Genomic DNA, 22,509 nt, shown 5'->3' with positions numbered 1-22,509 from the left:
CATCAGTTTAACAACAGGGACTAAAACTACGTGCATAATAATTTTGTGGGGACAAAAATATGTCATTTTTTTAATAAAGATCAAAAACAAAATTTGATAATTTTATAGGGACCAAAAACATTTAAATATATAATATTATAATCAAGATATAATAAAAATATTAGTCTAATAAATATTTAAATAAACACATTATTTTTATTTAAAATTAATTAAAGAAAATTATTACAAAATTAATATTTATAATTAATTAAAGAAAATTATTAAGAAAATAAATGATTTGGTTCTTCTAGATTTTAGATTATAATACACTATCTTTGTAAAATTAAATATAAAATATTACATTTTTTAAAAAGAAAATTTTGCATTAAAAACAATAAATTTTAAATTTTTAAGAAAATAAATAAATTATTTTTAAATACAATTTTTCTATTTATTTTTTAAAAATATTTTAAAATACATTATTAATTTCTCAACTTTTAAATGGGAATCATTTAATTAAAACGGACAAAGATAGTATATATTATGACAATAATTTTAGATAATAATTAAATCAAATTTATAAAATACATTAAAAAAATATAATTTAAAGAATAAATATTTAAAATAAAATCTAAAGAAATTTGAGATTTTGGTTAATTCGAATACGCATATCCGAATTAACCAATATCCCAAATTTCTCAATTTCTTTGTAATTTTTTCGAATATGCATATCCGAAAAAATATTTGACAATTTTTTGGGGGTGTTTTCGAATATGCATATCCGAATTAACCAAAATTCCAAATTTTGTTAGGGTGCCTTCATATATGCATATATGAAGGATATTTTAGAAATATTAAGGGTGTTTTCCACCCAATATGGGTGCATAAAGAAATTGTTTTCTTTATTTTTTTAAGGAAAAGGAAGCTCACTCCTTTAATGGGCCAATAATTTGATTAAGGGAATTTCTCATTCCACCCTTATACCTTCTCAGAGATCTCTGGTGCAATTCATTTTTTATCCTTAGAATTCGGAAACGCATCTCCGAACGCACTATATTTGATTTTTTTATAGGTGTTTTCGGAGATGCATCTCCGAATTCACTTTTTCTCAAAAGCAAGGGAGTTTCGGATATGCACCTCCGAACAGACCTATTTTTTAAATTTTAAATATGAATGGGTGTGATTGCACCGACAGTTTTGAATTGGTGTGATTGCACCTACATTTTTATGTGGCCCATAATGAATCCTCAACACTATAAATAGGAGTCATATGTTGTTGAGAAAAACATTAGATTTTCAAAATGCCTCTTTATAATTTTTTGGTGGACGCAATAGTGTACTTCACTAGAAAGAAAGATCCCGTGAAGTTTCTCATTCCGGATGGATGTTGGAACCTTTAGACATTGACATCCTGGTTGAATGAAAAATTGCCCGAAATAGATAATAGAGTGGTGAGTAAGATCCCATACCTTGATGACTGAAGCATGGATGTTAATGGAAGAGTAAGTTACAACGTTGTTGAGTTGAAGTGTGATGTCGATATGAAGGTCATTTGGAAATCATACCGCCATAAGATAACTAAGGGACCGACCGAGTTTGAAGTAGACCTCATAAGATCTGTCGACGACGTCATAAAGATGCGTAAAGTTGTAATATTTATAATAAAAAGCACATTGTAATATTTTAATGTCTGTTTGTTGTAATTATTTCAAAAATGTTATGCTTTAAAACTATTTATAATAAAAAGCACATTGGTGATAACAAGTCTTAGTTAAAGTAATACAAAAGTTAACTTTGATAATTATTACTTTTAAAAATTTTAAAGTTTTTATTTAGCCCTGTCGGTGAAAATAATACAAAAGTATATAAAATTATTTAAATACTTATTTTTTTAATATATATATCTTGATTAATACAATTAATAATATAATTATTACAATTGATACATATTAATTTTATTTTTTTAATAAATATTAAATTATTTCGAAAATACATCTCCGAAATATTCCAAGATTAAATATTGAGACATTTCAGAATATTTATTGATACATAAGACAGTAGTATTGATTATTCGTTTGAGAATTTCGCTAATTAAACAATACAATCATTTCACAATTCATACATTAATTTTTGTTTATTTACATGTGATATCGAATTATATATATATATATATATATATATATATATATATATATATATATATATATATATATATATATATATATATATATATATATATATATATATATATATATATATATATATATGAGGAGAAATCAAATTACACACGAAGAGTTGTACCACGAGTTACACTCGCTCATAACTTCATTTTAAATAAATATTTTTTAAAAATCAACCGTTGGATTGAAACATACTATCATATAGATCATACCTATAAAGTTCGAGATTAATCCACAATGATTTACTATGTCAATGAATTACATCAAAATTAACGTTATATGATAGTTCGTTTTGACGTTAATCTTTAGATGGCTTGATGATATAGTAAATCATTGTAGATTAATCTCAAACTTTATAGGTATGATCTATATGATAGTATGTTTCAATGCAACGGTTGGTTCTAAAAAATATTTATTCGAAATAAAGTTATGAGCGAGTGTAACTCGTGGTGTAACTCTACGGATGTAATTTGATCTCTCATATATATATATATATATATATATATATATATATATATATATATATATATATATATAATCCGGTGAGAACAAATATTTATTGTGAGAATCGATAACTATAAAAATCAATTGTCATATTTAATTAACATTAAGATTTAAAAATTTCATATAGAGAATATCATACTAAATTATTTTCTATTACATTTAATATTTAAAAATTTAATAAAAAGAGATTCTTATAAAAAATATTTTTATTTTGGAAATAAAGCATATCTTATTATAACAAAAAAATAGATACAAGCCAATTGCACGAATCCAGGAAAACCCACAAAATTAAGCTATACTACGAGTACTCACAAGAACATGAGTACTTAATAACTTATTCGAATTACATCTTCAAATGATACTATCTATAATTCTATCAACCAAATTTTGCTCCATTTTCTTATGGGCGAAAATTATTTCATTGCTCCCTTTCCATATCTCATAGATGGTTTCGGCACAAGCAATCTTCAAAACTTGTGTTCTCCACCCTTTTTTCATCATTTCCTTGATCAACCACTCTTTCTCTATATTCCACTCCAAGGGGTTTCTATTAATTCCCAACCAATGCAACACATGTTTCCAAATATCACTGAACACATGGCATTCAAAAAAGATAGGATTCATGTTGGTGCACAATGAATAAAGATGGTGACAAAGAGAATAATAGAATAACGGCGCAAAAGAGATGAGAGAATAAATGTGTATTCTTCTTGCGTTGTTAATAAATGATAGCTACTACAAGGCTATTTATAAGAAAGAAAATCTTGCCACCAAAGCCCTAACAGACTAAACTTAGTGAACAAGTCTAAGGTACAAACAGTACAGTACTACAAAATACTAAAGTACCCTTACTACTAAACAGCTAAGCTAATGGGACCCAGATAACATCTTCTGGTCAATACTATCTTCTGAGTAACCATCAGAAGATCAGTCCATCTTCTGAATATTGAATTACTCTTCAATACCATCCCTTAATTCATATTCTTCAATCAAAACTGACAACGCCAATTCCATCCCTCAATAGCAGAAATTGATACGTCTTGATCGCCTTCGTCAGAACATCTGCCACTTGCTTCTGAGTGCTACAGTGCACAACTTCTAATGTTCCATTCTGGACTTGGCTTCTCAAGGAATGATTCTTAGTCTCAATATGCTTGCTTCTTCCGTGTAACACCGGATTCTTGGCAAGATTGATTGCAGACTTGTTATCAATCATCAGCTTCAGAGGCTTCTTCACCCCAATCTTCAGGTCTTCTAATAGATTCAGAAGCCACACAGCTTGACATGCAGCTACAACGCCTGCGATGTACTCAGCTTCACAGGTTGATAGAGCAACAACTGGTTGCTTCTTGGAACTCCAAGAGATAGGGCCTCCCAGAAACATGAACAAATATCCAGAAGTACTCCTTCTATCAACTCTGTCTCCACACCAATCAGAATCAGAATAACTCAATAACTCTGATTCTTCCTTTCTCCCAGAAGGAAACAATATGCCAAACTTCAGAGTTCCCTTGACATATCTCAAGACTCTGACAGCAGCTTGGTAATGGGACCACTTAGGTTTACTCATGAACCTACTAACCAATCCAACTGCATAGCATATATCAGGCCTGGTATTACACAAATACCTTAGAGAACCAACCAGCTGTTTGAATACCGTAGCATCAACATCTTCACCTTCAGAATCAGAGTCCAACTTCTGATTCACTTCTGACGGTGTAACAGCAGCTTTGCAATTCTCCAACTTGAATTTCTTCAGAAGTTCTAACTCATACTTCAACTGATGCAGAATGATACCATCTTCTGAGTACAGAATCTCCATCCCTAGAAAATATGACATTTTCCCAAGGTCTGTAATCTCAAACTCATTCATCAGCACCTTCTTGAACTTCATCAAATCTTCTGGACAACTCCCCGTAAGCAATATGTCATCAACATAAAGACACAACAGAATCATATTGCTTCCAGAATGTTGCACATAAACTCCATATTCCATCTCACACTTCTGAAACCCTTGCTTCTTGAAAAATGAATCAATTTTCAAATTCCAAGCTCTGGGCGCTTGCTTCAATCCATACAGAGCTTTGTGTAATTTGTACACCATCCCTTCCTTATTCTTTTTTACAAAGCCAGGGGGTTGTGATACGTATACCTCCTCTTGTAATGGACCGTTCAGAAATGCAGACTTTACATCCAGATGCATCAAGGACCAACCTCTGTTCGCAGCTAAGGCAATCACCAGTATGATTGTTTCATGTCTAGCTACAGGAGCAAACACCTCAAAGTAATCTAGTCCAGGTTTCTGAAGAAAACCTCTAGCCACTAGCCTTGCTTTGTGTTTACCAACTGATCCATCTGGCTTCAGCTTTACTTTGAAAACCCATCTGACGCTAATGGCTTTCTTCTTCTTTGGAAGTTCTGTCAGCTTCCAAGTTTTGTTTCTTTCTATAGCCTCAAGTTCTTCTTTCATGGCATTCAGCCAGACCTTCTTCTTGAGCGCTTCTTCTATACTGGTTCAGAATCTACTAACATGGCGCACTGAATGACCTCTCCTTCTGAGTCAACTTCTGTGTCTTGCAACATGTCAAAATCTGAAAACCTTCTTGGTATAGTTCTGACTCTTTGTGGTCGCTGAGCTACTTCAGAGTCAGCTACTCCAGAGTCACCACCTCCATGATCATCTCCAGAAGCTTGTCCTCCAGACCCTATGTCTTCAGAGTTTTCCCTTCCAGAATCATGACTACCACCAGACTCTGGATCATCATCAGAATCTGGATCAGAATCAGATTCTCCATCTGACTCATCTTCAGAAGATGCTTCATCTTCTGACTCGTCTTCAGAAGATTCTTCATCTTCTGACTCTAACTTTTCTTCAAAAGTTATCTCTACATCAGAAGTTGGTTGAGACTTTCTCCAATCCCAAACTTCTGATTCCTTCACAATGACGTCTCTGCTGACTTCAACTTTGTTAGTTTCTGGACAATAGAGCTTGTATGCATCTGTACTGTGGTACCCTACCAATAACATCACTTTGCTTCTATCATCCAGCTTCTTCCTTCTAGCTTCTGGAACGTGTTTGTAACACACAGAACCAAAAACCTTCAGATGACTAACACTCTGCTTCTCCTTAGTCCACTTCTCTAAAGGAACAATTTCCTTCAGCCTCTTCGTTGGACACCTGTTGAGCACATATGCTGCAGTAGCAACAGCTTCTCCCCATAGATTATGAGGAAGCTTCTTCTCTTTAAGCATACTTCTCATCATATCAAGCAAAGTACGGTTTCTACGTTCAGCAAGACCATTGTGTTGAGGAGTATAAGGAGCAGTAACTTCATGCTCAATTCCATTATCATCACAGAACTTCTGGAATTCTGTAGAGTTATACTCGCCTCCACCATCCGTTCTGAGAATCTTTATCTTCTGACCACTCTGCTTCTCAGCCTTCACCTTGAACTTCTGGAATTCTGTAAACACCTCATTTTTAAACTTAATGAGAGTTACCCACGTCATTCTTGTGAACTCATCCACAAAAGACACAAAATACCTATTTCCTCCAAGTGAAGGTTCTGGAAATGGTCCACACACATCAGAGTGCACTACTCCCAGAGCATGCTTTGCTCTTGGAGCAACTTCTGATACAAATGGCAATCTGGGTTGTTTGCCTTTCATGCATACCTCACATGACTTCTCAGGCTTTACAATCTTAGGAATGCCACGTACGAGCTTCTTAGAACTTAGATGCCCCAGACTTCTATAGTTCAAGTGCCCCAACCTCTTGTGCCACAGCTTACTATCACCTTCTGAGCCTTCAGCACTCAGACACTCTGTTTCAGCTGTTTCTACATTCACCTTGAATGTTCTGTTGATTCCCTGTTCAGATTGCATAATCAACTTCTGATTGGAATCATACAACTTCAAGAGGTTGTTCTTCATAACAACTGAGAAACCTTTCTCAATGAGCTGGCCCACACTCATCAGATTGCTTCTGATTCCAGGAACATACCAAACATCTTTGATCAGAACAGCCTTTCCATTCTTTACTTTGACTTTGACATTTCCCATACCTTCTGCATATAGGTACTTATCATCAGCACATCTGATCTTTGTCCTCCTTTCAGAGTCAAAGTCTATCAGCCATTGTTTGTTTCCAGTCAAGTGATTTGAACACCCAGTGTCCATATACCACCACTCTGACGAACGTCTTTCGTCAGACTCTGAAGCCATCAATAGCACAGGTTCATCATCTGAACCTCCTCTGGCTATATTTGCTTCTTCTGATCTCCTTCCTTTGTTTGCCAAACAGTCTCTAGCAAAGTGGCCAAACTGTTTGCAACAGTAACATTGAACTTTCTTCTTATCCTTTCCCTTCTGATATCTCTTCTCATCAGAAGTTGAGGCTTCCTTCTGGAATCTATCACCACGTCTATGCTTCTGGTCCTTCTTGACAAAAGAAGCTTTCAGAGCTTGCTCAACTTCTCTCTCAGAAGTTTTCTCAGTCAGACGCAACTCTTGTGCTTCTAAACTGCTTTGCAACTCTTCTATTCTCATGGTTTCCAGATCTTTAGAATGTTCAATAGATACAACAATATAATCAAATTGAGGAGTAAGTGACCTCAATATCTTCTCTATGATTACTTGTTCAGAAAGAGTTTCTCCGCAAGCCTTCATCTCATTAGTGATCACAATCACTCTAGAGATATACTCAGAGACTTTCTCATTGTTCTTCATGTTGAGATTCTCATATTGCTTTCTCAGGGATTGAAGCTTCACCTTCTTCACTGATACGTCACCACCGTAACACCTGACCAGTATATCCCACGCCTCCTTTGACGTCATAGAATCAGCAATCTTCTCAAATACGTTCACATCCACACACTGATGGATGAAGAACAACGCCTTTTTGTCTCTCTTCTTCGTCTCTCTCTGCGCTTCTCTTTGTTCTTCCGTTGCATCCGCTGCAACCGGAATATATCCTCCAATGACAAGATCTAGAACATCTTGAGCACCAAATAATACACGCATTTGAATCATCCATCTATTCCAGTTTTTACCATCAAGAACTGGAAGTTTGGTATTCAAGTTGCTTCCACTCATCTTTAAACTTGTGCAGACAAAAACAGATTTCACTCACACTCACACACTGTTTCCCAACCCACAAACAATCAAGAAAAATGTGATTCAACACAACTTTGTTTCCCAGAAACAAAATCAATCAGACAGTCACACAAACTCACGTTCACTCTGTCATACCCCAATTTTTGACCTAAGATACCACCTCATATCATTGCATATGCATCATTTGCATCTTTAACAAATTGCATAGTTTGTGTTTGCTACTTGTGACTCAGCAGGGATTTAATCAAGAAATCACTCATCAGTACAAGCAACACTCAATTAGGGTTTTGTTCTCCCTTCATCTCAAATGAATCATCTTCATCAATAATCAACATTTGGTCCTCAGAGATTCATTTCAACAAGCTCAACAGCTTTGAGTCGACTGAATTAGGGTTTTGACTGAAGACAGCACACTCCTGACTTTTGCTCAGGATTTGACCTAATGACTTGGGACATGATATCAAGACCTCAAGTGCATCATTTTGACCTAATCCATTGGCTCATAACATCTCCTACACCAAGATTGATCAGACAAATCCTCAGATCAGGGTTTTGAACTATCAGGGACTGAAATCAGGGATCACACTTGGGAAACCCTAAAAATCCCCAGGGAGTCAATCAAAGGTTTCAACCATCTTCAAATAATCCCTATGACAACATCCAATGGAAATTACATCTCAATTCAAGATCCACAGTCATCAATTTCATCTGGTCGACAATTAGGGTTTTTGGCCTAATTCATTGAATAACTGACTTTTTTAATCAGGACATGGTGCCACAACTCAAACCATGGCTCAATATCCTCTAATGCTTCAATGTGATTCATTCATACCATTCATTTGGTAAGGGTAGCCTGTTTCATTTGAAATCTCCAGAAACGCGATTCGACTAAAAAAGTCAACTGTACAAGATCACCATTGACTTTTGGGGAATTTTGGTCAACCATGACTTTTGAAGTTTTAAATCATCAATATATGATATATGAAGTCATTTGATCAAGAAAAATCAAGAAAATCAATCAAGAATCAAAAAGTCAAAAGTTTGACTTTCATACTTAGAAAATTTTTCTAAGTGTTTTTCATGGTTTTTTCCAAACTTTGAAAGGGAATAACTCAAAATTTCACCTACAAACTGAAAAAAACTTCCAACATGAAAGTTGTAGATTTTGATCCAATAAACAACTTTGACACATATAATTTTTTTTCATAAGATCAACCATTTAAGAGATATGGAGCTTCAAAGTTGGTACTTTTTGAAAACTTCACTTAAAACTTTATTTTCTTCAAAGTTCATGGAACTTTTTCACCCATTTCCTTAAAGGTCTTGAAGAAACTTTCAACTAGGGTTTTGAAGTGTGTAACATGAGCTTTCCAAAATGTCCAAGAGCATGAAAAAATATGGAGTGTAGCTATGGTTTTGAATTATGCATTTAGTGATCATTTTCACTTGAATTTTCACCATTTTTCACTAAGTTTCAAGACTACATGACCTATAATCCAAGCAATGATGCAAAGAGGCAATAATTGAAGATATTTTCTCTGATTTGAGATCAGAATGGAAGAGGATAAGAAGCTTGAGTTTTAACCATGGTTTGGTCACTTTTAACCATTTGCATTTAATGTGAAAGATTCCATTTTATCTCTTAAGCCAAATCATCATTTCTTTGATCAACTTGCAAAGCTCTTCATTCAGAATCCTTGGCCTATAAATAGAGGTTCAAATCACTCTTCAAATCACACCAAAACCTCACAATTATAGGTTTTCTCTCTTCTTTCTTGAATTACAAGTCATGTGTTTCAAAGTGAGGTAGAAAACTCAACCTCCAAACCTTGCAAGTTCTGAACAAAGTGATGCTTCCCACAACTTCTAAATGTCAAATGTGATGTGTTTGAATCACTCATACACCCAAAAACACCTCAAATCTCAGAATCACTACCTCACTTCCATAATTGCATATATTGAACCTTATCATGCCAAAATCCATACCAAGCCATATCTGTCCAAACTAACACTCCTAACACCATCCATATACTTCATATGAATGATCCAAACACTCACCAGCAATCTGAAACACCTCCATCTTCAAATTCGATTCATACTTGAAGCAACTGCAGTTCGGGTGCCATGGCCATGCTCAGATGAATTCAGCTTGTTCCAGACATCCAGACACCTTCCATAATCATCATTGAAGCTATCCAGATTGATACAAAGCATCTGTAACACTTATATTGAAGAATCAAATCTCCAGTTTGGCCGTTTTTGAAGGTAAGTCACTTGAACTTCAAACTCTATCATACATGCATCATAAATGAAAAACTGCCATGCCATCTTGTTTCTGCATATGTATGGATCATTAACCCTCAATCAATTGCAACTTATCATGCACACACACGATTTCAGATTGAAACTCAAAATTAGGGTTCTTCGTGTTCATCAGAAAATTGATAGCCTTAGAGATAAAATAAATGCAATTAAATGATACCATCATGTTCCTGGTGAAAAATCGAGCAAGATAGGCTATTCACTCGATCCAAACAATTCAGTTTTCAGAATTTTCAAATTTGAATTGGGTATGTGTTCTTGGCGCCAGATTTTGAAACTGAAATTAGAAATTGATTCAAAAATATAATTGATTCGTTGCAAATACTAAACAGACCACGCGCGTGGTCCAGTTGGTCATGTTTTTGAGTGGTGAGCGTGAGGTTGTGGGTTCAAACCCTTGTGGAGACAAAACCAATTTTTTAGTCCCTATTTTCTTTGATTTTCTTCACAACTTCAATTAATTATTTAACTAACCAAATTAACTCATTTTTTATTCATTTTTTGCATACCTCTCACTTAATATATATATTTTAAGAATATCAAAAAAAATCATCAAAAAATATTTATTTGATACATTTTTTAATAGTTTTAAAATGACTTGTTTTTAAGTAATTTTAATACTTTTAAATATTATTTTTCATTTGATTTTCAAAGTTAATCATTTGTAAATACTTTTTGAAGCAAACCCTAATCATCTAAATGTTAATTGAAGACAATCTTTTTGTTTATCTTGATTAATTTGACTTCTTTCAAAATTCAAATCGTTTTAAAACGAGCGATCGCGATTCTTTTCAAAAACAATAAACCATTTCTTTTTGAAACTATTGATTAAATCTTTTTAATTGATCAATTGATTTTCAAAACGATGTGGGGCCTCTCGAATATTAGAGAGTGTAAGTCCCATTTCTTTTCTTTTTGTACAGTTTTTTAAACAATAAAACTTTTTCAAAATAAAATCTTTTCAAACATTCAAATCATTTTCAAAACCATCCACCCTGTTTTATGAAAATAAAACAGGGGCCTCTCGAATATTAGAGAGTATAAGACCCACTCCTTTTTTCTTTTTTATACAGTTTTTCTTTGTACAGAAAACTCTTCCAAAACAATACTTTTCAAACTGTTTTCAGAACAACAAACGACGTGTCTGTAAATAAAACGATCAACCATGTTTTGTAAATATACCATGGGCCTCCATGTAGGTATAAGCCCCAAGCCCTTTTGTACATACCCATTCCAGTACATGAAATTAGGTATTTCATTGTACGCCTTTTGTACATATCTCAATCAATTTGTTTTTAACTTTGAATAACAAACCAAAAATGAAGGTTTCTTTAAATCTTCCCAAAAATATACCATGGGCCTCCATGTAGGTATAAGTCCCGAGCCCTTGTAAATACCTGTTTACATAGCTGTGAATAAACTCAAGTGGACCTCTCCTCGAGTGTGAGTCCCGAGCCCTGTGTATACAAATGGATCATGCTTACAGGTATATTTCCTTCATAAACTCCATTATATACACACACTTTGTCATATATGTATAACTGTTCATATCTGTTCATGTACTCGTTCATGTTTGTTCATACTTGTTCATACTTGTGATTGTGTTATATGCTTGTTCAACTTAGTACAACACTAGGTTCCCCATAGCCTCCTATTGGGCTTCGTGCAAAGAATCTCCCTAGTTTAGGTTAGGATATAGAGTATGGTTTCCCGGTGAAATCGCTCTAAGAGCTCAAACCAACTATACCATGCCTCCCCTTGGGCTTTGTACAAACGAGTGACCCTCCCATAGCCTCCTCTTGGGCTTACAATGCAAGGACCCTGGATTGTCTCTCCCATAGCCTCCTCTTGGGCTTACAATGCAAGGACCCTCGGATAGCCTCCTCTTGGGCTTCGTACAAGGACCCACGGGCTTCTTATAAGCATCCCCAATATCCAAAACAAATACCCTAGGAGATTAGACATTTTTCATCTCTATGCTAGGAGTATCTCTTATATATCATCACAATCAATCAATCAATCAAACTTTTCTTGCCACAAGGCTGGCTAATCAATCAAACTTTATTGCCACAAGGCTGGCTAATCAATCAAACTGTTTTACCACCGTACTGGATGATTAATCAAAGTTTTTGTCACAAGGCTGACTTCATTGAAACTTTTGCCACGAGGCTGGCTGATTAATCAAAACTTTTTGTCACAAGGCTGACTTCATTAAAAGTTTTTGCCACAAGGCTGGTTAAACAAACAAAAATCAAACAGATGTATGTGATGATATAGATTAGATACATCTAGCATTTAGACGACATTTGTCTATTTTCCTTTGCTTCCACTAGCATAAGTGGGAACTACGATTGCTCTGACTTTCTCAACATCCCTTTGAGAATACGTAGGCACAAGGTCGATCCTTGGCGAGCAAAACAAAACAAAAAAAACCATTCAAACCTTAGCACCCGTAGACCCCGAGCTACAGATGCTCTGATTCCCTCTAAGGGATATGTATGCAGAGGATCGCGATGATCTTTGCGAGCATAATCAAACAAACACCTTAGGTCCCACCTATTTCACAACAGAACCTCTCAATAACATGGAATGAAAAACAAAGCAAAGAAACCTATAGAGTACTATAGATACGTTGGGTGCTAATACCTTCCCTTCGTATAACCAACCCTCTTACCCAAGATCTCTCCCCCCACTTTTAGGTTATTGCAGCTTTTTTCCTTTTCCTCCTTTGGAAATAATAAAAAGTTTGGTCGGTACAAAAGAAAAATCATTTTTTTGAGCACTCGAGCCCAAAGAAGGCATCAGGTGTCTCATCCCACAAAAAAGAGGAACAAAACGGTTTTTCGCCCGCGACAGAAAAATGGCGACTTCACTGGGGACCATCTTTTTATTGTTTCCAAAGAAAGGGTTATTTCTGTTTATTTTGTTTTTATTTTATTCTTGTTACATGTTTGGTTCTTTGGTTCTGTTACATCTGTGGTTCTGTTACAAGTGATACATTATGGACAAATCCTAACCCGGATTAAGTACACATAAGAAATTAGGTGGAGGGTATAGTCATGTGCAGGCGCACGTGAGAATCCTTCCGCTCAGTGGAGGTTCCTTGTTTGTAATATATGTTTAGCGAGTTAATTGCGAAGACATTGTTGCTTTCATTGAACTGTAGAAGCTGAGAGACCGTAGAACCCCAACCCATCCTGGCCTTATTAGGTTGTGGTGCAGAAACTATTCAGGTGAAGACTTGGATTAGTTGTCATGCGGAGAACCACACTCAGATGAGTTTTTCTTGAGAATATTGCTGGCTCATGAGTTTAATTGTGGAAAGCCGGTAATATCCGAAAGAAAAATGTAGACTCTGATGTATCAGTAGAACATGTTGTACAGGTGATTAACTAGAACTATCCCATATTTGGTTCTCTGACCTCATGCTCGTGACGCTGGACCTTTGAACCTGTGTGTACCATGTTTGTGTTACCATGTTTGTGTTGCCATGTTTACAGTACCATGTTTGCGTTACCATGTTTGCTTTACCATGTTTGAATATGTGGCATCCATGCATCCATGCATTCATACATCCATAAAAAATAAAAAAATCTTTTTCCATAAAAACATGATTTTTTCCAAACAATTAGAGAATTTTCTTTGCAAACATTATAGGATTAGGTTATGGAATGGGTAAAAAGGCATACCAAGAGGTACGGTTTCAAAGAGCCTAATGTGGAAAGACTGAAAGAATTAGCGTCTTTTGTACAAGATCCTTCCGATTTTAGGAAAAGCCATGGAAAGCTTTTGCCTATCTTGAACACTCATGTTGATGAAGGACTTCTCAAAACTCTGGTTCAGTTTTATGATCCCGTCTACCGGTGTTTTACCTTTCCAGACTATCAGTTGGTACCAACCTTGGAAGAATATGCCAATCTTTTGGGTATTCCTGTGTCTGACAAAATACCTTTCAATGGTTTGGAAGCCATTCCTAAGTCACCAGTCATTGCAACAGGAACCCACTTGAAGAAATCTGAAATAGAGAGTAATTGGACTACCAAAGGAAACCTTCCAGGTTTGCCTTCACAGTTTCTAATAAAGAGAGCCTTTGATTTCATCGAGACTGGTAGCATGATAGCTTTTGAAGCTGTACTAGCCTTACTCATCTATGGGTTGGTTCTGTTTCCCAATATCGACGACTTTGTTGATATCAATGCCATAAAGGTCTTTTTGAATGGAAATCCCGTTCCGACTCTGCTTGCTGACATGTATTTCTCTGTCCATCATAGGAATCACCAAGGTGGTGGAATTATTGTATGTTGTGCACCTCTGTTGTTTAAATGGATTGTTTCACACTTACCTAAGTCTCCCATTTTCACGGAAAACCGGGAAGGTTTACGTTGGTCTCAAAGACTTATGTCTCTTGCTAATAATGATATTCAGTGGTATACCTTGGCTCGCTGCGGTACAGAAACCATTGAAAGTTGTGGAGAATTCGCCAACGTACCCCTCATTGGTACACAAGGAGGAATTAACTACAATCCGATCCTAGCCCGACGACAACTCGGGTATGCAAATTCAACAAAACCCATTGGCCCTACAGTGGAAAGCTACTTCTATCAGGAAGGAAATGATCCTCAAGGGTTGAAGACAAAAATGGTGAAAGCCTAGTACGACATCCGATGGAAAGAAAAAGGTGAGATAAAGAACTGTATTGCTACGAACGCCTATACCTGTTGGGTGAAGAAAAGAGCAAGGGAGTTTCAAATGCCTTATGATTATGAAAAACCCATGTTCCCTGTGGTACCTCAACGACCCAACATTCCTGCTATGGAGGAATACCAAGACACTCTGACCAAGATGAGGATAGAAAAAGACGCTTGGAAAGAAAAATTTCGAAAAACTGATGTGGAAAACAGAAAGTTGAAGAAACAAGTGAAAGAACATGAAGAAACTCTCTATTATCAGGATGGATGGCTCATGAACAAAGATGAGAAGATCCGTCGGAAAGATGCCGCAATCAGAAGATACATCAAAGAAAGCAAGAAAAAGCTTGAAGGCTCAACAAGCAACGCTCCAACTCCTGACAATTGGAAGAATGTGGTTGACAAGCTGAGAGCTGAAAAGGCCGAGTTGAAAGCTTACTATGGGAAAGAAATCATGAAGCTCAAGCTGCACAATGCATTTGGTTCTTCGTCTAATGAAGATGTTTAGGATTTGTTTAGATTTTCATGTATCATTTGATTCTGTAAGGAGCTACGCTCCAATGTTGTAACCTTTCCCATTATTTCAATAAAAGAATTGTTTGTGTTCAAATGTTTGCAAGGAAATAATCTTTAAAATGTTTGGAAAAATCATAAATTTCTCTTTGCATACATCATTCTGCATATCGAGTCTGTTGTATAGAGTCTCATCTTTTGGATCTTTCTCCATTAGATCGTCAAGCTGTCGCGTCTCAAAGTTTCTCGACCGCGCTCGCAATCAGATCACAGATACAATACTCGTTCAAGCAGAAGAAGAGTAATGGAACACTCTGAACAAGAGAATATTGAGCTTCGTGGTACGGTGACCACTCTTCAGGAAAAGTTGGAAAGTCTCACTACTTTGGTTGACTCCTTAATGGCCGCACAGAATCAGCCGCCGCCACCCAACAGTTAAGCAACAGTAACATCTGAAGTCACTACTCCAGTTTCTACAGTTGCATTCGGCATTCCATCTTTCTCTATGCCAGAAGGTTGGGGCCCGCCTTTCAGTTTTGGTACAGGTTTCCGCCATAATTTCTCTGGGGTTCAAACAGCTACAACTGAAGCACCTGCTGCACAAGGTTCAGCATTTATTCCACATTCAGGGGTAACTTTTTCCCAAATCACTATGGCACTTTCTCAACCCACTATGACGGTTCCGACCCCTACGGTTCACACTGTTCCTTATGATGGCAATGAGATTTATCATGATCAAGGTGATAGCACAAATCCGCGTAATCTTGTGGAAGATCTCCAAGAACAATTCAACAAGATTCAATTGGAAGTCAAGGCTATTCGTGGGAAAGATTTGTTTGGAAAGAATGCCCAGGAGCTATGTTTGGTTCCCAGTGTGCAAATACCTGCTAAATTCAAGGTCCCAGACTTTGAGAAGTACAAAGGTAGTTCTTGTCCGCAAAGTCATCTTGTGATGTATGCCAGAAAGATGTCTACTTATGCAGATAATCATCAGTTGCTTATCCATTACTTTCAAGACAATTTGACAGGTGCCGCACTGAAGTGGTACACAGGCTTGGATAGCACTAATATTCGAACATTCAATGACCTAGGTGAGGCCTTTGTCCGACAATACAAGTATAACTCGGATATGGCTCCAGACAGAGATCAGCTCCGATCCATGGCTCAGAAAGATCATGAAGCTTTCAAAGAGTATGCCCAACGATGGAGAGAAACTGCTGCTCAGATTAATCCACCGTTAAAAGAGAAAGAGATGACAAAGATCTTCTTGAATACTCTCAGTCCGTTTTATTATGAACGCATGATTGCTAGTGCTCCAAGTGATTTCACCGAAATGGTAAACATGGGGATGCGTCTAGAAGAAGGAGTCCGAACCGGACGTCTGACTAAAGAAGGTGGATCTTCGAGTGGAACCAAAAAGTTCGGAAGTGGTTTCCCAAAGAAGAAAGAACAAAGTGTTGACATGGTATCCCAAGGGAGGCCAAGAGGAAATGTCAATCGTCAGCGACAGGTTGCTTCTATCACACCAGTCGTTAACACAACACCAAATCCGGGATTCACTCCTCAGTTTCAGCAACAACAGCCTCGACAACAGGCTCAACAACTTAACAACAATCAGAATCGAGTACAAAGAGCTCCACAGTTTGATCCGATTCCAATGACCTACACAGAATTGTACCCTGCTTTGATTGAAAGAGGCCTTATTCAAACTAAAGCACCACCACCAGTACCTGAGAGACTCCCATGGTGGTACAAAGCTGAGGTTTCATGCCCTTATCATCAAGGGGCACCTGGCCATGATCTTGAGCATTGCATAGCTTTGAAATACGAAGTTCAGAGGTTGGTTAAATCTAATCTTCTCTCTTTCAGAAATTTGAATCCTAATGTGCAAGCAAATCCGCTGCCCAATCATGGAGGGCATGTTGTGAACATGGTGTATGGATGTCCTGGCCAATACCGAGTCTATAATATCAACTTCTCAAGAGCAGATTTGGTACAAATGCACGCCACTCTTTGTCGGGGGCAGAATTTTCGCCAGCATCAATACGGTTCCTGTAGAATATGTTGTGTGGATCCTCACGGGTGTTCGATTGTGAGAAGAGATCTCCAAGTTTTGCTAGATAATGGTACTATTGAGATCTACAGAAATAGGGATGAAAATGAAGTTAACATGATAGGATGTTATCCGCATGAGCTTTTAGTCTCAGATATCAACTCGGAAATGCCTACAGTTAACGTCATCGTTCCTCATTTCAACATGCCTGAGCGCATGGAAGTTACTTACAACAAGCCGAAGGCTCCTATTGCTCCTTTGATCATTTGTCTACCTGGACCTGTTCCTTATGACTCTGACAAGGCAGTTCCATACAACTACAATGCCACAATGATAAAGGACGGACAAGAAGTTCCTTTGCCTACTCTCTCATCTGTCGTAAACATTGCTGATGTAAGTCGTGTAACAAGAAGTGGACGTGTGTATACTCCACTACCTCCAAAGCAGCCTGTTACTCCTGCGACTGAACAAAATCATGTCAATATTCCAGTGGGAAATCCTGTGGAAACTCCTGTCAGTAATACAAACACTAATATTGGTCAATCCAGTGGAACCAATGTGAATCCTGATTTTGATGAAATTTTGAAGCTTATCAAAAGAAGTGAATACAAGATTGTGGATCAGCTTATGCAGACTCCTTCAAAAATCTCAATACTTTCATTGCTGTTAAACTCAGAAGCCCACAGGGAAGCCCTGATGAGGGTCTTGGATCAGGCTTTTGTAGACCATGATGTGACTGTTGATCACTTTGATGGGATAATAGCCAACATAACAGCTTGTAACAATTTAAGCTTCTGTGATGAGGAACTCCCCGAGGAGGGCAGAAATCACAATCTTGCTTTGCACATTTCTATGAACTGTCAGTCAGACTCTTTGTCCAATGTGTTGGTAGACACCGGATCTTCCTTGAATGTTATGCCAAAGACGACTCTTGCTCGCTTGTCTTACCAAGGAATGCCTATGAAATTCAGTGGTGTGGTAGTCAAAGCATTTGATGGATCGCGAAAATCTGTTATCGGCGAAGTCAACCTTCCCATGACAATTGGTCCACATACATTTCAAATCACCTTCCAGGTCATGGACATACAAGCCGCTTATAGCTGTCTGTTAGGACGACCATGGATCCATGAAGCAGGGGCAGTAACTTCTACGCTCCATCAAAAGTTAAAGTTTGTAACAAATGGAAAATTGGTAACAATAAGTGGAGAGCAAGCCTTGATGGTGAGCCATTTATCCAATTTCTCTTTCATCAGTGCTGATGATGTGGAAGGAACTCAGTTCCAAGGTCTCTCTTTAGAAGACGAATCTTCCAAGAAGAAAGCATCGATCTCTTCTTACAAAGAGGCAGTAAAAGTAGTAAAAGATGGAACTACCACTGGCTGGGGGCAAGTTGTGATCCCTACCAAGAATGAAACTAGAGCAGGTCTCGGATGTTCACCAACATTCTCAAACTGCACCAAGAAGGATGAAACCCTCCGACCGATCAAAGAAACATTCATTAGTGGAGGATTCCTTAACCCAATTCCTCAAGAGGTTAATGTCCTTATCGAAGAATGCATCGAAGAAGGTCTACCTGATCCTGAAGAAGAATGGAAATGTTATCTCAATGACTCGGGATACATATCTCAGGAAGAACCATATCCTTCTTCGGAGAAACCCAAAGGCAAAAAAACTGAGCCTGTTCCTGCAGAGATCTGGGACACCTTGGGACAACCAAGTGGAAAATTTGATTATATGGTGAAATACACTGCACCTGAAAGTTACAAGATTGCGATTGAGGATATCCAACCAACCGGATGGGGAGATTCCTTTGAATATAATAGTCAACCAGAAGAGGCCTATCAGCCCTGTCAATTTTCTCAACAGCCTGAAATTACTGAAGATTTCGGATTCAATGCATCTGCCAAGATTAACAATCCTGAAGGTGGTTATTATCACATAAATGCCATTTTTGAAGATGAAGGGGAAGATGGTCCCGCAACTGACTCAGAAAGTGTCGCTGACAATGAGTCTCTTCATCCTGAAGACTGGGAAATACATCCTGAAAATTCTGAAGATTGTGACTCGTCTTATGCTCTTCAAGAAGTAGAAGAAGACCGTTTCAACTCTACAAAGAACAAGGTTGACAAACCAGGACCTTCAAATCCTGCTCGACCAGCGGTCAATGTCATTACTGGAGATAATTCTGAGGAGAATTTTCCTGAATACATAATACACAGAGGAGTTCGTTGCTACTGGAAAGCTGTCGACGTTCCGAATGTTGTTCGCCGCTCAAAGTAATCACCTCGCTGTTATTTTGACCTCCTGCCTTGCCCAAAGCAGAGAGATGTTTTATAGGGCTTTGCTTTTAAATGTTCCGCCCGAATAACTTTGTGTATAGGGCTTTGTTTTTAAAAGTTTCCCTCTTTGTCCTGCCCAAGGCAAATGAGTTTGTGTTTAGGGCTTTGTTTCAAAGATGAATCATAAATAAAGTGTCATTTTGAATTCCCTACATTATATGTTTTATTTTTGCTTTTTCTGGAAATGGTAATCCTAAAAAACCAAAATAAAAAATAAAAAAATAAAAAAAAAAATAAAAAAAAAACCTTTTTTCAAAAAAAATCTGCATACACTCTTGCATTCATAAATTTTCTGAAATAGATATAAATCACATGTGCAGATTTACTATTGATAAACCCATTGAATGCAATAACCCAATGCCCTCTCCCAACTTTGAGTTTCCTGTGTTCGAAGCCGAAGAAGAGGAAGAAGAGGAGATCCCGGACGAGATCTCTCGATTACTTAAGCACGAGGAAAGAGCCATTCTGCCTCACAAAGAGCCTTTAGAAAAGATCAACTTGGGTTCTGAAGAAGACAAAAAAGAAGTGACCATTGGATCGCTGCTTGATGCTGATGTCAAGAGTAAGTTGACAGACCTTCTCAAAGAATATGTGGACGTGTTCGCTTGGTCCTACCAAGACATGCCTGGGTTGGATACCAATATTGTTCAGCATTACTTGCCATTGAAGCCAGAATGTCCGCCGGTTAAGCAGAAATTGCGAAGGACTCACCCTGATATGGCTAACAAGATCAAAGTGGAAGTTCAAAAGCAACTCGACGCAGGTTTTCTAGTCACCTCTGAGTATCCTCAATGGTTGGCCAACATAGTGCCAGTTCCGAAGAAAGATGGCAAAGTCAGAATGTGTGTTGACTACCGTGACTTGAACAAAGCCAGTCCAAAAGATGACTTTCCATTGCCACATATTGACATGTTGGTTGATAGCACCGCTAAGTTCAACGTCTTTTCTTTCATGGACGGGTTCTCCGGTTATAATCAGATCAAGATGGCTCCTGAAGACATGGAGAAGACATCTTTTATTACCCCATGGGGTACCTTTTGCTACAAAGTGATGCCGTTTGGATTGAAGAATGCAGGCGCAACTTACCAAAGGGCAATGACTACTCTCTTTCATGACATGATGCATAAAGAAATTGAAGTTTATGTGGACGACATGATAGCCAAGTCCAGCACAGAAGAAGAACATATTGAATACCTTTTGAAGTTATTTCAACGATTAAGGAAATATCAGCTTCGCTTGAATCCTAACAAATGTACTTTTGGGGTTAGATCTGGAAAACTCTTGGGTTTCATTGTCAGCCAAAGAGGTATTGAAGTAGATCCCGACAAAGTCAGAGCTATTCAATAGATGCCTGCACCAAAGACTGAAAAGCAAGTAAGAGGATTTCTCGGACGATTGAACTATATCTCCAGATTTATCTCTCAAATGACTGCTACTTGTGGGCCAATTTTCAAGCTTCTCCGCAAAGATCAAGGGGTTGTATGGACTGAAGATTGCCAGAAAGCGTTCGACAGTATCAAAGAGTACCTGTTAGAACCACCAATATTGATTCCTCCAGTTGAAGGAAGACCACAAATCATGTACCTTACCGTGTTGGAAGAATCCATGGGTTGTATGCTTGGACAGCAAGATGAAACTGGTAAGAAGGAGCATGCCATCTATTACCTGAGTAAGAAATTCACAGACTGTGAGTCTCGTTACTCCATGCTCGAAAAAACATGTTGTGCTTTGGCCTGGGCTTCAAAACGTCTCCGCCAATACATGATCAACAATACTACTTGGTTAATCTCCAAAATGGATCCGATCAAGTATGTCTTTGAAAAGCCTGCCTTAACAGGAAGGATTGCCCGATGGCAAATGCTGTTATCCGAATATGACATCGAATACCGTTCTCAAAAAGCGGTCAAAGGAAGCATTCTCGCCGATCATTTGGCGCATCAACCAATTAATGATTATCAATCTCTCAAGTTTGACTTTCCTGATGAAGATGTCTTGTACTTGAAGATGAAAGATTGTGACGAACCGTTACCTGAAGAAGGTCCTGAGCCTGGATCAAGATGGGGCCTAATTTTTGATGGAGCAGTAAACGCTTTTGGCAATGGAATTGGGGCAATCATCATCACTCCCAAGGGTACTCATATCCCGTTCTCCGCCAGATTGCTATTTGATTGCACCAACAACATCGCAGAATATGAAGCTTGTATCATGGGTCTCGAAGAAGCCATTGACTTAAGGATCAAGATCCTAGACATATATGGAGATTCAGCCCTCGTGATCAACCAAATCAAAGACAAGTGGGAAACTTACCACCCTGGCTTGATTCCCTACAGAGATTATGCAAGACGTCTTTTGACTTTCTTCAATAAAGTTGAATTGCATCATATACCTCGAGATCAGAATCGAATGGCAGACGCTTTAGCTACTCTATCTTCCATGTTCAAAGTCAATCATTGGAATGATGTGCCTAAAGTCAGAATCACGCGCCTTGAAAGGCCCGCCTATGTGTTTGCAACTGAAGCAGTCATCGATGATAAACCGTGGTTCCACGACATCAAACGCTTCCTTCAAACTCAAGAATACCCACTTGGGGCATCAAACAAAGATAAGAAAACTCTAAGGAGGCTTTCTGGCAGTTTCTTCCTGAATGGAGATGTGCTATACAAAAGAAATTTCGACATGGTTTTGCTCAGATGCGTGGATAGACACGAAGCAGACATGTTAATGCATGAAGTGCATGAAGGGTCCTTTGGAACTCATTCAAACGGGCATGCAATGTCCAAAAAGATCTTAAGAGCAGGTTATTATTGGTTGACAAT

Source organism: Vicia villosa, linkage group LG2 (genome assembly GCF_029867415.1).
Source record: "Vicia villosa cultivar HV-30 ecotype Madison, WI linkage group LG2, Vvil1.0, whole genome shotgun sequence".
Lineage (NCBI taxonomy): Eukaryota > Viridiplantae > Streptophyta > Magnoliopsida > Fabales > Fabaceae > Vicia > Vicia villosa.
This window is presented reverse-complemented; position numbering follows the sequence as displayed.